Source organism: Thamnophis elegans, chromosome 2 (assembly GCF_009769535.1).
Source record: "Thamnophis elegans isolate rThaEle1 chromosome 2, rThaEle1.pri, whole genome shotgun sequence".
Taxonomy (NCBI): Eukaryota; Metazoa; Chordata; class Lepidosauria; order Squamata; family Colubridae; genus Thamnophis; species Thamnophis elegans.
In genome coordinates this window covers 157251786-157265537 of record NC_045542.1, presented here as the reverse complement: position 1 = coordinate 157265537, position 13752 = coordinate 157251786, and the positions used below count along the sequence as shown (strand labels likewise).

The following is a 13752-nucleotide window of genomic DNA, read 5'->3' as shown; positions in this document are numbered from 1 at the left end:
TGTTTCACATGCCCTTAAATCTTAGGGGGGGGGAGAGAGAGAGACAATAGTGAACATCTAGGAAGTAGGGTAGTAGTGGCAAATATCTTAGAATAATACTTTGATAGAACTATTATAAATTGTTCAGCAATAATTTAACTAAAAGAATTGTGCATACTATATATAAATTGTTACTTCTTAGCAGGAAGTCCAATATTTTTTTCTTTGGATTTTCTCATTTGGCTGAGTTTTTCAGTACTCCAACATACTATTCTTTTTTATTGGGGATATATTTATGAATTTATTTTTTTAAGCAACAGGCCAGAACCTGTTCATATTAATAAGTAGGAAATCTGTTGGACATCAAACTTATTTTAAAAGTATCATTATGTAGAACTCTTTTTAGTAGTATGGATTAATAAAAAATTGCAGGAAAATATTAGATAAGACAGAAATAAGCTAAAATAGAAGTGGTCGTGGTGAATCAACTTCTTGTTACTTGCCCATGTTTTGTTACAAACTACTCTAACTGCTGCCTGTTTTTTTTAGCAATAATGATTACATTGAATATGATATTAATATATAAAGCATGTGATATGGTTCCAGGATCAGAGCTAGTCTACATTTGAATGGCTTGAAGGTGTGTTAACATTCAAGGAAGCTAAAGCTGCAATCTAGTGATGAAAGAAATGTCCTTCTGGGTTTGGCTCCAAGTGGGGAAAAAGACCCTGGAGACATGGAGGCTGCTTGGAAAGATGGTTTATTGTTGGACAGGGCCACATGGCTTGAGCCCTGAACAGAAAAGGTGATCATATACTTCAATGTTGGTGGAGAAGAAGAGAAGGGCTGAGGGAGGGGCTTGCTAGGCTTTTTATAACCGGTTCAGTCCCACCTCTCTGTTTCCTGTTTCTGTGTAAGAAATGTATTCTGATTGGTTGTCAGGCTCCCATAGGGCCATGCAGGGGCAATTCTCTGGGCTGTGTTTTGAATCCAGATTTGGTTGAGTTCTCAGATGTCATGTGGTCAGTTGAGTAAAGGGCCAATATTATCATGCCTTTACTCCCATCCCCCCTGGGGCTGCAGTGAGAAGTCTTTATTATGTAAAAGAGACTAGCTTGGCTTTCTTAATGGCCCATTAACAGTGGGGATGGGCAGGAAGCTACAGGCAACTATTCTGTCTTTTAAAACATGTTTCTTTCTTTTCATATCCAGAGAAATATTCTGCCTTTTCAATATTTCCTAGGATATTTCATTCTTCTGGGAGAGGGCTGGATGATAACTTCCCACACTAGGAAAGGCAGTTCTTGGCCCTCTAAGTACTTGGAAAATAGACCACCTGTGAACCATATGTAAAACCACCCTGATTGCCATATAGAAGAAAGTATGAAATAGGCTTGTATAAATCATTTGGTGGGATTTCAAAGCACTGGAAAGTTGTCTGGAGGAGTGCTCAGAGCCCTGTAAAATAACTTGCCTAGCTTTAGTACAAATGCTAGTACAAAGTACTGCACGGTACTTTGGATTCTGTTTCAAACAAAGTACTGAAGAGAATACAAGACTGTAAATATAGTACCCCACCCTTTAAAGTAGATATTTCATGAATCCAGGAAACAGGTGCAGCTGCTTTAAAAAGTACCAAGTAGATGCTGTGGGCTTTCCATTCCTATATATTCAAAAACAGTGCATAGCCCTAACAAACATTATTATTTAATGAATTTAAGTTGTTGCCACTGCTTTGAAGTTAAATTCATGTGTATGGATGCCTCTTTCTTTTCTGTGTAATTTATACCTCTATCTTGACTGGGAATGCTGACATCATCTTGGCCATTCCCACCCAGTCACGTGGCCGGCAAGCCACTCCCACCCGGTCACATGGGCGGCAAGCCACTACCACCCAGTCACATAGCCAGCAAGCCACTCCCACAAAGCAGGCCACACCCACAGAGTAGGTTACAAAATTTTTTGAAACCCACCACTGGATTTTCAGCCTTCTGGAAATCAGTCCAGCTGATTTTCAGCCTTCCGGAGGGCTGGGGTATGCCTTTTCGCCTTCCCCGGGATTCAGGAAAGCCTCTGGAGTCTGGGGAGGGTGAAAAACAGGCCCAACGGGCCAACCGGAAGTTTGGAAACCCAAGTTCTAGTTGGCCTGTTGGGCCCATTATTCACCCTCCGCCAGGCTCGAGGCTTTCTTGAAGCCTGGGGACCCCCTGCCCCCCAGGCAGAGGGGTTGTGAAGGCATGTGTGGGTGAGCAGGGCACATTGCATTGTGGGTGTGTTGGCATGCACACACAATTTTGGCATGTGTTTACAAAAAGGTTCCCCACCACTGGTCTAGTCTAATGAAAAGAATGACAAGGGGGGCCATGATAGCAAAATTTCAATATTTCAGTGGCTGTCACAAAGACAAAGGGTGAAGTTATTTTCCAAAGACCAGAAGGCAGGACAAGAAACATTGGATGAAAACTAATCAAGGAGAGAAGCAACTTAGAATTAAGGAGAAACTTCCTAACAGGATGAACAACTAACCACTGGAACAGCTTGCCTTCAGAGGTTGTGGCTGTGCCATCACGGGAAGTTTTTAAAAATAGGCTCACTAGTCATTTGTCTGAAATAGGATCTCCTGCTTGAACAGGAGCTGGACTAGAAGACCACCAAGGTCCCTGCCAGCTCTACCCTGATTGATCGATCTTGAAAGGTGCAAGTGAATTGGCTGTTGGAGCAGCAGAAACAGGTCAATGGGCATATTTTGTGGGGAGGAAGAAGATCCAGTTTGGTGTAGTGATGAAGACGCCAGATTAGAGACAGAGAAACGCTTACTTCCAGTCCCACCCGAAGGGCAAAAATCTGTTAAACTTTGGCCAATCCTCTCAGGCATAGGAAGCAGGAAAGGGGGGAGGGGGAACCACTTCCAAAAACCCTTCCAATGGAAACTGCAAGGCCAATCATCAAGACTTGACCCAAAGGGGGGGGAAACAAAGCTTAGCGTCACGTTTCACTATTTTAATTGCCTCCGTTGTAAAGGTCGGTTGCTAGGAATCGAAAACAACCTCCTGCCATATCATCGCTGAAAACCTCTCCCAAACGCCTTGGTGGAGCCTGGAAAAGCGTGTGTTTCCACCTCCGATCGCTAGATGGCGGTCAGGCAACATCTGTGCCTAGAAAATCATCAGCAAAATGCCATTCGTTCTTGGGCTTAAAGGGGGAGTTTTAAACCATTGAGTACTTTATTGCTAGAAAGGATGTGAGGAGAGGAGAAGGGCAGAGGAACTTCCTCTTCCGGATCACTCATGGGAGGAAGGAGGTGTGCAGAGAGGCTTTTGTGCTCTTCCCATGGTCGAAGCAGCAGCTGGAAGGTGAGTTGAGGGCGGGTGGGAGGAGAGTCCTGGAAGCAGAGAAGCAACTGGGCTGAAGCATCTCAGCTGCTGCTGCTGCAGGTTCCTTCCCTCCCCGAATTTAAGCCCACTGGTGCTGCACGCTGTGAAACTGGTGGCTGCAATTTTCCTCCTGGTGGGAAGATTGGAAAAGTCTCTTCCAAGTGAAGATGGATTCTTTGGGAATGGCTTCCCTCCAGAGGTTGTGGGTGCTCCCATCACTGTAGTGCTTTAAGAGGAGATTGGATAGCTATTTGTTCAGGATGGAATAGGGTCTCCTGCCTAGAAGACCTCCAAGTCTGCCCCCCCCCCAACTTTATTATTCTTTTATGGACCTGATGTTTTTCGGGCAACAAGATCGGACTGATGCGCCTCTGGTCGTTTCTGGGTTGTTTTACTTAGATTTGTTTTCCTATTGGTGCCAGGACTTCCATATATAGTCATGTGGAGAAGAAAGTACACTCTCCTTAACTTCTATGATTTTATATATCAGAATATAGTAAAAATCATTTGGTCCTTAGATATTCTTAAAAGTCAGCTAATACAACCGCAGATGAACAACAACACATGACATATTACATCAGGTCATCATTTATTTTATAAAAAGAAAGCCAAAATGGAGAATTCATGTGTGAAAAATCTTTGATTCAATAATATGTAGAATCACCTTTAGCAGCAACAAGTAGAAGTAATTCTTTTCTGTATGACTTTATCAGTCTCTTGCAGTGTTGCGGAGGAATTTTGGCCCATCTTTTTTACAACATTGCTTCAGTTCATTGAGGTTTGTGGGTGTTTTTTTTATGAACAACTCTCTTAAGGTTCCGCGAATCGTGTTGAGGTCTGGAGTTTGACTGCCATTGCAACACCTTGATGCTTTTCTTTTTCAGCCATTCTGTTGTAGATTTGCTGATGTGCTTTACGTCCCTATCCTCTTCCATAATTCCTTGTCAGCCAAGCTTTAGCTGTTGGATAGATGGCTTCATTTTCGACTCTACCATATTTTGGTATAGAGAGGAGTTCCTGGTCAACTCAAAGACTGGAAAGTGTCCAGGTCCTGTGGCTGCAAAACAAGCCCAAATCATCACTGTTCTACCACCGTGCTTCATGGTTTCTATGAAATGCTTGTGCTGATATGCTGTGTTTGGTTTTTGTCAAATGTGTCACTGTTTATCACATAATGACAAACATGTCATTATGGCCAAACATCTCCACTTTGGTCTGGTCTGTGCAAAGGACAGTGTTCCAGAAGTCCTGTGATTTGTTCAGATGCAACTTTGCGAACCACAGCTCTGCTGCTATGACCTTTTTAGGTTGCTCCTGGCAACCCTTCCAAACAAACCATACTTGTTCAGTTTTTTTCTAATTTTATTGTCATGAATCTTAACATTTAACTTGCTAACTGAAGCCTGTAGAGTCTGAGATATAACTCTTTTCTTTTTCAATCTCTCTGGCCATTGCATCGTCTGGCCTTGGGGTGAATTTTCTTGGACATCCGCTCCTGGGAAGATTGGCAACTGTCAATGTTTTCCATGTCAGGTTTCCAAATTATGAAGCTCATTCAAAGAAGAAATGTTCAGAGTCCATCTTCAAACACAAATTTCTTTTATTTAGCTAGGTAGACATCAAATTGGCAAAATCTGTTGTAATTCTGTATCCAACGGAAACTGAAATAACACCACATAGTATTGTAAGTTAGAAATATCCCTCAAAAGTCACATTCTCCAATAAACACTCAATCCACATTGTCTTCAAACTCCACCTTCCCAGTAGCAGCCTCTGTTCCCATGGGAAAGAAGGTCATCTAGCCAAAACAATCCTCACTATCTATCCTATTCGCTCCTTCCCCTCACCTTAAGAATGTGGCGAGCCCGAAAGCCCTCCTTACCTACTAAAGAGAAAGAAAAGGAATAAATGAGAATAATAAAGAGCTAAATAAAATGGCTACACATAGGTCAAATTCGGGCTCGACAGGTTGCCCCCCCTCAACTGAAAAGAAACTCCTCCAATGACGCGGAATATATAAAGATTGCAATTAGGTTAAATACAACAATACATATACATATAAAACTAACCTCCCCTGCCAACCGCAAGATCCCCTTTGGGTTTGTGTGGATACATTTCTTGGAACCTCTGAAGCAATCTATTAGCATTGACTTTTTACCCAGGTGGCTTCTGAAATAGGATATCCTTTTCTAATGAATTAAATATTGTAATTGCCCTCTGTAAATTCTAGAATCCAATATACTTTTAACTTCATAATGTTCATGCCCAGCAATAATCAATACCTTTGGAGTCGCACGATCTGTTGGCCACAAAGAGGAAATAACAAATGGCTTTAACAAACTACTATGGAAAACTGGATGCCTAACAAGCAAGGCAGTTTAAGTTGCACAGTTACTGGTTTTATTACTTTTAATTATTTGAAAAGGCCCCAAGAACTTGGTATGTATGAACTCAATGGCACAGTCAATGTGATGAGGGGGGGGGGGGCGGGTAGTACGTTGCACTCCTCCTCACTGAAAACCTCAGCTAGGTCTCGATAGTGGGGGGAATTTGTTGGGGTCACCTGGGGTTCAATTTGGTTGTTTTGTTCAGGAGGTGACTTGGGGCCGAGCGCTAATTTAATTCTCCTGTAGCTACCCTCCCAGCTTATTGTTGGGCGCCATTTGTCTAGCCAGATGAAACCTAGGATTACTGATTGAGTCATTTTTGGCACTACTATAAACAGGGTTATTTCCCAGTGCTTTCCCACAGTTAGTTTTATTTTTTCGGTTACGTGCGTGGCCAGACTTCCCCCTATCATGGATCCATCTACTTGTTGGAATCGAATAGGGGTCATTAGTGCTTTTGTTTCTATACCTAGGCTGTGCACGGAATCGGGGCTAATGAAGCATCATGAGCTGCAGTGTCTATAATGATATCTATGGGGCCCTCTACACCTGTGTGGGACACAGTTAAAATTCCTTTTATTTTAAATGGTCGGATGGCTTCACTTACCATCGGGTCATCTTCTTCGCCATCTCCATCCTGTATGACGGGTAATCCCGCCACCAGAGTTCCCTCCCTTGTGGTTTGTTGGGGGTTAAGGACCTCGATGGCTTGGCATGCAAACTTGCTTATCTTTGACGGTTTTCTCAATGCCTTTTTCCCTTTTTGGGGAGTGGGTGCTCTCACTTGAGGTACTGGGACTGGTGCCAAGCACTCTGAGGCGCGGTGCTCTTGTTGACCGCAATGGAAGCACTTTACTGAAGTGGGGGCGGCTGCTGTTTGGCATCCCTCACTCTGGCGTGATATGGAGTGGTGCCCGAGTGGTCCAGGGTTGTCTTTCAATGTTGCTTCTGCGGTTCTCTTTGAGCGGATTGTCCATAGCAGTGGCCACTCAATAACACTCAAGGATTCTTTCCTTGGGCAGCCAACGGCAAAGGCAAATTTTTAGCAGCTTCTCATCTGGGCTTCCCTTGAAATAGTGCACCAGGATTCTCTCTGACCAGTGTCAAGCACTAGTTCCTTGGCTGGTTTCCCTTCTGCCTGATGCTTTTGATTTCTGCTTCTGCCTCTTGTGCTCGGGAAGAATCCTCAAATTGGGCCCTGAGCTCTCTCAGGAAGTTGTCCATGTTGTTTAGTTCAGGTGAGCCTTCATCATGGTGCTGGGTGAACTGTTTGGATGCCTCCTCCTCCAGATTATCCCCCAGGACTTGGACGAGCTGTGCGTTGTCGTGGAATTCATCTCCATGCCGATCGATGCAGTACCATGCTCTATTCAGGAAAAATGCAAGTTTTCCTGCAGTTCCATCAATCATAGTCTTGAAAGGCATCAGTGCTTTTGCACATGGAAGTGGCTGTGGCGGTGATGGTGGGGCTGGAGCTTGGGCCGGCACCATTTGAGCCCAGTCTCGAACCCATCCCATACTCGGATAGAATACCCATCCTGGAGGAATCTGATCCACTGGTGGAAGGTGTGGCAGGGTGGGATGGTTCTTCGATGAGTTCTTTGCGGGTTTCTCCTTCTTCTCGTACTGCTGTGTTCTCCTCTTGAGGACAAATGGTGCAATGGCAGTAGATCTCCAGCAGCAGTAGACTGCCTCTCCTCAGCGGGGATAGGTCTCCCAACAACTGGGTGAGACTGAAAGTTGACAGGCTGGAAGCGCATGTTGTTCGGCCTCTCCTTGGGGGTACTTTCCTCCCTGGTGAACCTCTGCCTTCATGTCCAATGATGCGCTGGTCGGTTAGTTCTCCCAAGGTCCGGCTGCACATCACCGTTTGGTGTTGTGGTCTGCTGAGCTGGCAGCAGAAATGGACAGTGAGGAGGAACATGGGCCAGTCCTGGAGTCTGGGGAAGGCTCGAACAAAGGCTCTGCGTTGGAGGCAGACAGGGAGCCAAAGCCATCCAATAGTAATATGCTGCCTCCAGAGTCTGACATCAGCGAGGCAGAAGAACAGTGTGAGCATATTCCCAGTGTGTGCATTCACAGAGCTGCCAGAAGGCATGAACAGTTAAGACAAAAGGGGCAGCTCGGGAGCAAGGCTTGGAGATGATTGGCCCCTCCCATAAGACATAAAAGAGGAGCAAACAGTTGTTAGCCTTTGCAGGAAGCAATCAGTTCATTCTGGTCAGTTCAAACTCTGAGAAGCTCTGTTTGACTGCTACGTTTGGCCTTGCAAAACTAATTGGCAATTAGGTCTCTGGCAGCATTTCAAGGGAGATAAAGGTGGATGCTTATCAATATTAACCTGAAAGACTTTGGCAACTCGAGCAGGCATCTGTCAGACTCTTCACAGACTGTTTGTGAATCATTACGGGCTGTGAATGACCATAATTCATAGCCGTTTAAATAAAAGAGGGGTTTTGGGACTAAAAGTGTGATTTATGCTTTCTCATGAAGCCTAGGTCAGAACAGTTTGATATTGCCATTCAGCTATTTTGTTGAGATCAACCATGGATCCTATGGGTCCAGTGGCTGCCCTCCACTCCAAGCTCGGGATTCCCAGGCCGTTGTTATCGGGTGATTGATGGGTGGGTCCGGAAGGGTGGTTTGGCTGAACAGGTCCCTCTCCATCTGCTGGATCGCTGCGCTTGTGGACCATTTGACCAGGGATTTTGGGCAGGCTCCATCTGGTGCACGATATCTTCCACGACAGCAGTCACTTGGATTGTCTCCTGGGGAATCCATTGGGGATCTAGTGGCTGGACTGATAATCCAAGACAGGGCCCGCCGCAGAGTTTACCCCTGGTGGTCGTTCTTCTGCCATCTTCCCTGAATCTTTGCTGTTGCTCAGTAGGAATGCTCCAGGTGAGCAGCCAGGGCTCAGGACCCTGAATAGCAATCCCTGCTCGGGATCAGTTTTTGGAGAATAATGTGAGGTTTCCAAGTGATGAAACCCATTCAAAGAAGAAATATGCAAAGTCCATCTTCGAAAACAAATTTCTTTTATTTAGGTAAACATCAAATTGGCAAAGTCTGTTGTAATTCCGTGTGAGACAAGCAACCTCTCTCATAGAAGAACAAGGAGACCATGGACAATAAAAAGCATATTTATTTAAAATACAATTGTATAAACTTTTGCAAAAGGATTCTCAATCATGAAAGATAGAAAGAGAATGTCGGGGAGGAGGAGCCAATGTCCCTACAGTATGGATGTGCGGTCTCGATGAGACTACAACCAATACTTTTGCCACTGGTTGGTCCAATTGGACCTAAACCGTCCTGAAGAGACGGTGAACAGGAAGATGTCTTGCTGATCTCAGGGACAATGCAAGTCTCTGATTGATACAAGAGAAGGACTTCAAACTGGCGACAAAAGGCAGTCTAGGCTGATGAAGTGGGGACGGCTAAGGAACGGAAGGAAACGGAAAGAGAAAGTGTGATCATCTGGTGAATCCTTTCTGTTTTGAAAAAAATTGCCTAAAAGAACTTATTTTTTATGCTAAATTAAATCCTTAAGCAGAAGAAGTTAGTGGCAGAATTGATCTTCATTGGATTGTTTTGGTTAGTATGCTTTTCTTTTTGTAACTACACTTTGTGGATTGAAGTGCTCCTTGCAATTTTTTTCTCTCTCTCCCCTATTCTTACAGTGAACGGACCGGTTTTTCTTCTTCGGGTTTTTCTTCTTCGGCTTTTTCTTGCTTTATTTTTCAACTTAAGGATCAAAATCTCCCTCTCTACTCTAACAAAAATCGTCTATTATTTGCTATTAAACTCCATTTAAGAGCTTTGACCCTCTTAAATCTGAAATAATTTAAGAGAGTGAAGGAAATAATTGAATTCTGCTACTCAGAGGCTAGAGGCTAGAGTTTTTTTTTAAACTACCCATTTGTTCCTGCTTCTTCTTTGATTTCACTGTCTTTGTACTTCAAAGCTCCGTAACTAAAAGTGATAAGAGCCAAGGGCACAAAGTGTTTACCAAGCTGTCCTTTGAGAGTCTTATCGGCACTGGGAGAAGGGAAAAAAATGGAACCTCTTTCTTGTGAAGATTGCAACTGATTTCGTGTTTAAGCTGTGTGTGTGTGTTTCTGTGTGTGTTGCAATTGTGCAACAATTGCAAAGGCAACATTAAAAAAATGGCTTTCTGCCTGGATGGCTCCCAGAGTGAGCCAATAGATAGAAAAGGGAAGCAGTATGCTCCCTCCCATATTTGGGCATACCAGGGGTTGGGACACTATATATATATGTCTTGAAAGCTAGAGTGGCAGTAATTTACAATTTGGAAACATGGATCAATTTTCAGAAGAGGAAACTTTAATTTTGCAAAAGATTTGGGACACAATTCAAAAGTTATTGGAGGTAACTTGGAGAATTGACAAAAAGATAGAGTTTATATCAGAAAAAAATGAGGGAGATGGAGCTCCAAAAACTGAAGAGAAAAATGAACACAAAGATAAGAAAACTAATGATTTGATTTCTGAAGTGAAAGTAGTTGAAAGCGAAAAAATGGGAGTATGGAGAGGGAAATTCGATGGTCCGGAGCTCTACCCCAAATTTCAAGACACAAAAGAAGAAAAAAGAGGAAAAAATGATGGTCTTAAAGAGAAAAATTTTATCAGAAGCAGGATTGACAATCAAAGATAAATCAATTAAAGTAGCAAAAGGGCGCTGAGATTACCTGAGCAATCCAACAAACAACAAGGTGCGGAGAGATGTCCATAAAAACTTTACCAAGGAAATAAACAGAAGATTAACTTCACAAATGACAAAAGAAATAAGACTACATGCCTTCTGGAAGGACACAGGTTGATATATGAAAATTGATAATAAAAAAAAATAGCTAGGTTTGATGATTAGTAAGTAGGAATTTAGTAATTTTTAGATTGCTTGGTTAAATAAATAGTTGATAATGGTAACAAGGTATATGTTGGCTGGAGGTGAGGAGGTTGGTATAAGTAATAAATGATTTCGTTAACAAATATTAATGATAACAATAATGAAATGATAAGAGATATACTTAACGGCATATATGTACTGGTTTAATATAAGGAATTTGGATATAAATTGTAAAGAGTGACTTGGAAAAAAGGCTTAGAAATGTTAACTAATGATAAGAGATGTAGTTAATGGTACACACAAACACACAGACAGACAGACAGACAGACACGCACACACACATATATATTAGTTTAACATAAGGAATTTGGATATAAATTGCAAACAATGATTTGGGGAAAAAGTTTAGAAATTTAATTAATTCTTACTTTGAATATGTTAAAAAGGTGTAATGTTATTGGATATATGAAAGCAGATAACAAAAAAATTAACTAAGTTTTATAATTAGTAAGTAGTAATTTAGTAACTTATAGATTGTAATGTTAAATAAATAATTGATAAGGGCAATAAAGTATACATATATGTTGGTTTGATGAAAAGAAAATAGATATAACAGTAAAGGATTTTTTGTTAACCAATATTAATTATAATAACTAACAATGGAATGATAAGGATAGGGGATACAGTATATATGTACTACCATAACAAAAGGAACCTGGACACAAATTGTAAACAGTGACTTGGGGGGAAAAGGGGCTTAGAAACTTTGTCAACTAATCTTTGTTTAGAATATGTTATAAAGGTTTAAGGTTTAGGTTTAGGTTTAGGTTAAGTTTATTTATAGGCCGCCCTTTTCCCTGAGGGGACTCAGGGCGGCTTACAACTTATATAGGAAGGGGAAACATACAATGACATATAGGACAATACATAATTAAAAGAGTAAAGCAACATTCATTCAACATTCGGGCAGGGATGGATTATAATCTTTAACCCCAGGCCTGACGGGATAGCCAGGTCTTGAGGGCTGTGCGGAAGGTCTGGAGGGTGGTGAGGGTACGAATCTCCACGGGGAGATCGCTCCAAAGGGTCGGAGCTGCTACTGAAAAGGCTCTCCTCCGCGTAGTTGCCAGTCGACACTGACTGGCAGATGGAACTCGGAGGAGGCCCAATCTATGCGATCTAATGGGTCGTGAGGAGGTAATTGGCAGGAGGCGGTTTCTCAAGTACCTAGATCCACTACCATGAAGGGCTTTGTAGGTGGTAAGTAGCACCTTGAAGCGCACCCGGAGATCAACAGGTAGCCAGCGCAGCTCGCGGAGGATAGGTGTTCTGTGGGCGAACCGAGGTGCACCCACAATCACTCGCGCGGCCGCATTCTGGACTAGCTGAAGTCGCCGGATGCTCTTCAAGGGCAGCCCCATGTAGAGCACATTGCAGTATTCCAGCCTAGAGGTCACAAGGGCCTGAGTGACTGTTGTGAGAGCCTCCCGGTTCAGGTAGGGTCGCAACTGGCGCACCAGGCGAACCTGGGCAAATGCCCCCCTGGTCACAGCCGACAGGTGGTAATCAAAAGTCAGCTGTGGATCCAGAAGGACTCCCAAGTTGCGAACCCTGTCTGAGGGGTGTAATATTTGACCCCCCCAGCCTGAGTGATGGAACACTGGCCAAATTATTGGGAGGAAAACACAACAGCCACTCGGTCTTTTCCGGGTTGAGTACAAGCTTGTTAGCCCTCATCCAGTCCCTAACGGCTTCCAGACCCCGGTTCATCACGTCCACCGCTTCATTGAGCTGGCATGGGGCGGACAGATACAACTGCGTATCGTCCGCGTATTGGTGATATCTTATCCCATGCCTCCGAATGATCTCGCCCAGCGGTTTCATGTAGATGTTAAATAGTAGGGGGGACAGGACCGACCCCTGCGGCACCCCATATGTTAGGGGCCTAGGGGTCGATCTCTGCCCCCCGACCAACACCGACTGCGACCTGTCCGAGAGGTAGGAGGAGAACCACTGCAAAACAGTGCCTCCCACTCCCACCTCCTGCAGTCGTCGCAGAAGGATACCATGGTCGATGGTATCGAAAGCCGCTGAGAGGTCAAGGAGAACTAAGATGGAGGCGTGGCCTCCATCCCTGGCTCTCCAGAGATCATCGGTCAATGCGACCAAAGCGGTTTCTGTGCTGTAACCAGGTCTGAAGCCGGACTGGAATGGGTCTAGGTAGCTGGTTTCCTCCAAGGACCGCTGAAGCTGGGAGGCCACCACCTTCTCAACAACCTTCCCAACAAAGGGAAGGTTGGAGACTGGACGGTAGTTGTTAAGGACGGCTGGATCCAAAGATGGTTTCTTCAGGAGGGGTCTCACCACCGCCACTTTAAGTGCGGTGGGGAAGTGCCCCTCCTGAAGAGAGGCGGTAATAACTGCCTGGATCCAGCCCCGTGCCACCTCTCCGCTGTTTGCAACCAGCCAGGAGGGGCACGGGTCCAGTACACAAGTGGAGGCACTCACAGCTCTCATGGCCTTGTCCACGTCCCCTGGGGCAACATCCTGAAACTCAACCCAGCGATGGTATACCGAATTATCCACCTGTGCCTCGGCTGGATCTGCAGAAGTGGAGTCCAAATCCGACCGAAACCGAGCAACTTTGTCCGCTAAGAACTGCACATAGTCTTCAGCCCTACCCTGCAAGGGGTCCCCCGTATCCCTCCTATTTAGGAGGGACCGGGTTATCCTAAACAGGGCGGCTGGACGGGACTCAGCGGACGCAACCAAGGTGGCAATATAAGATCTTTTTGCTGCCCTAAGTGCCCTGATGTATTCCTTGGTGCAGGTTGTTAGGAGTGCTCGGTTCGAATCGGACTTATCGGACCTCCATAGGTGCTCTAGGCGTCTCCTAGAGCTCCTATTGGATGACTTTGTAATAATTAATGAAATGCCATTAGGTGGTTGTGTTTTTAAGCATGGATTATTTTAGGCAAAAGGACACTAAAACAACCTCAGTCAAATGAGAACTATGATATGTTGATAGTAAGACTCATTAAGAATTTTTGACATTTGATATGAATGTAAGTAATGACTGTGGAAGAGATGCACGAAAGCTAATTGTAACCAATTGACACACTTTGTACAAGATGTAATGTAAG

General features: G+C 44.0%; 1 protein-coding gene and 1 pseudogene across 1 annotated transcript in view; one reads left to right on the top strand and one right to left on the bottom strand.

The window, feature by feature from the left end:
- The window catches only part of LOC116504800 (zinc finger protein 850-like), a 361571-nt gene that overhangs the window by 269777 nt on the left and 78042 nt on the right, over positions 1-13752 (bottom strand). The window lies entirely within an intron of this gene.
- LOC116504798 overlaps positions 3264-13752 on the top strand; it is a 133148-nt pseudogene continuing 122659 nt past the window's right edge.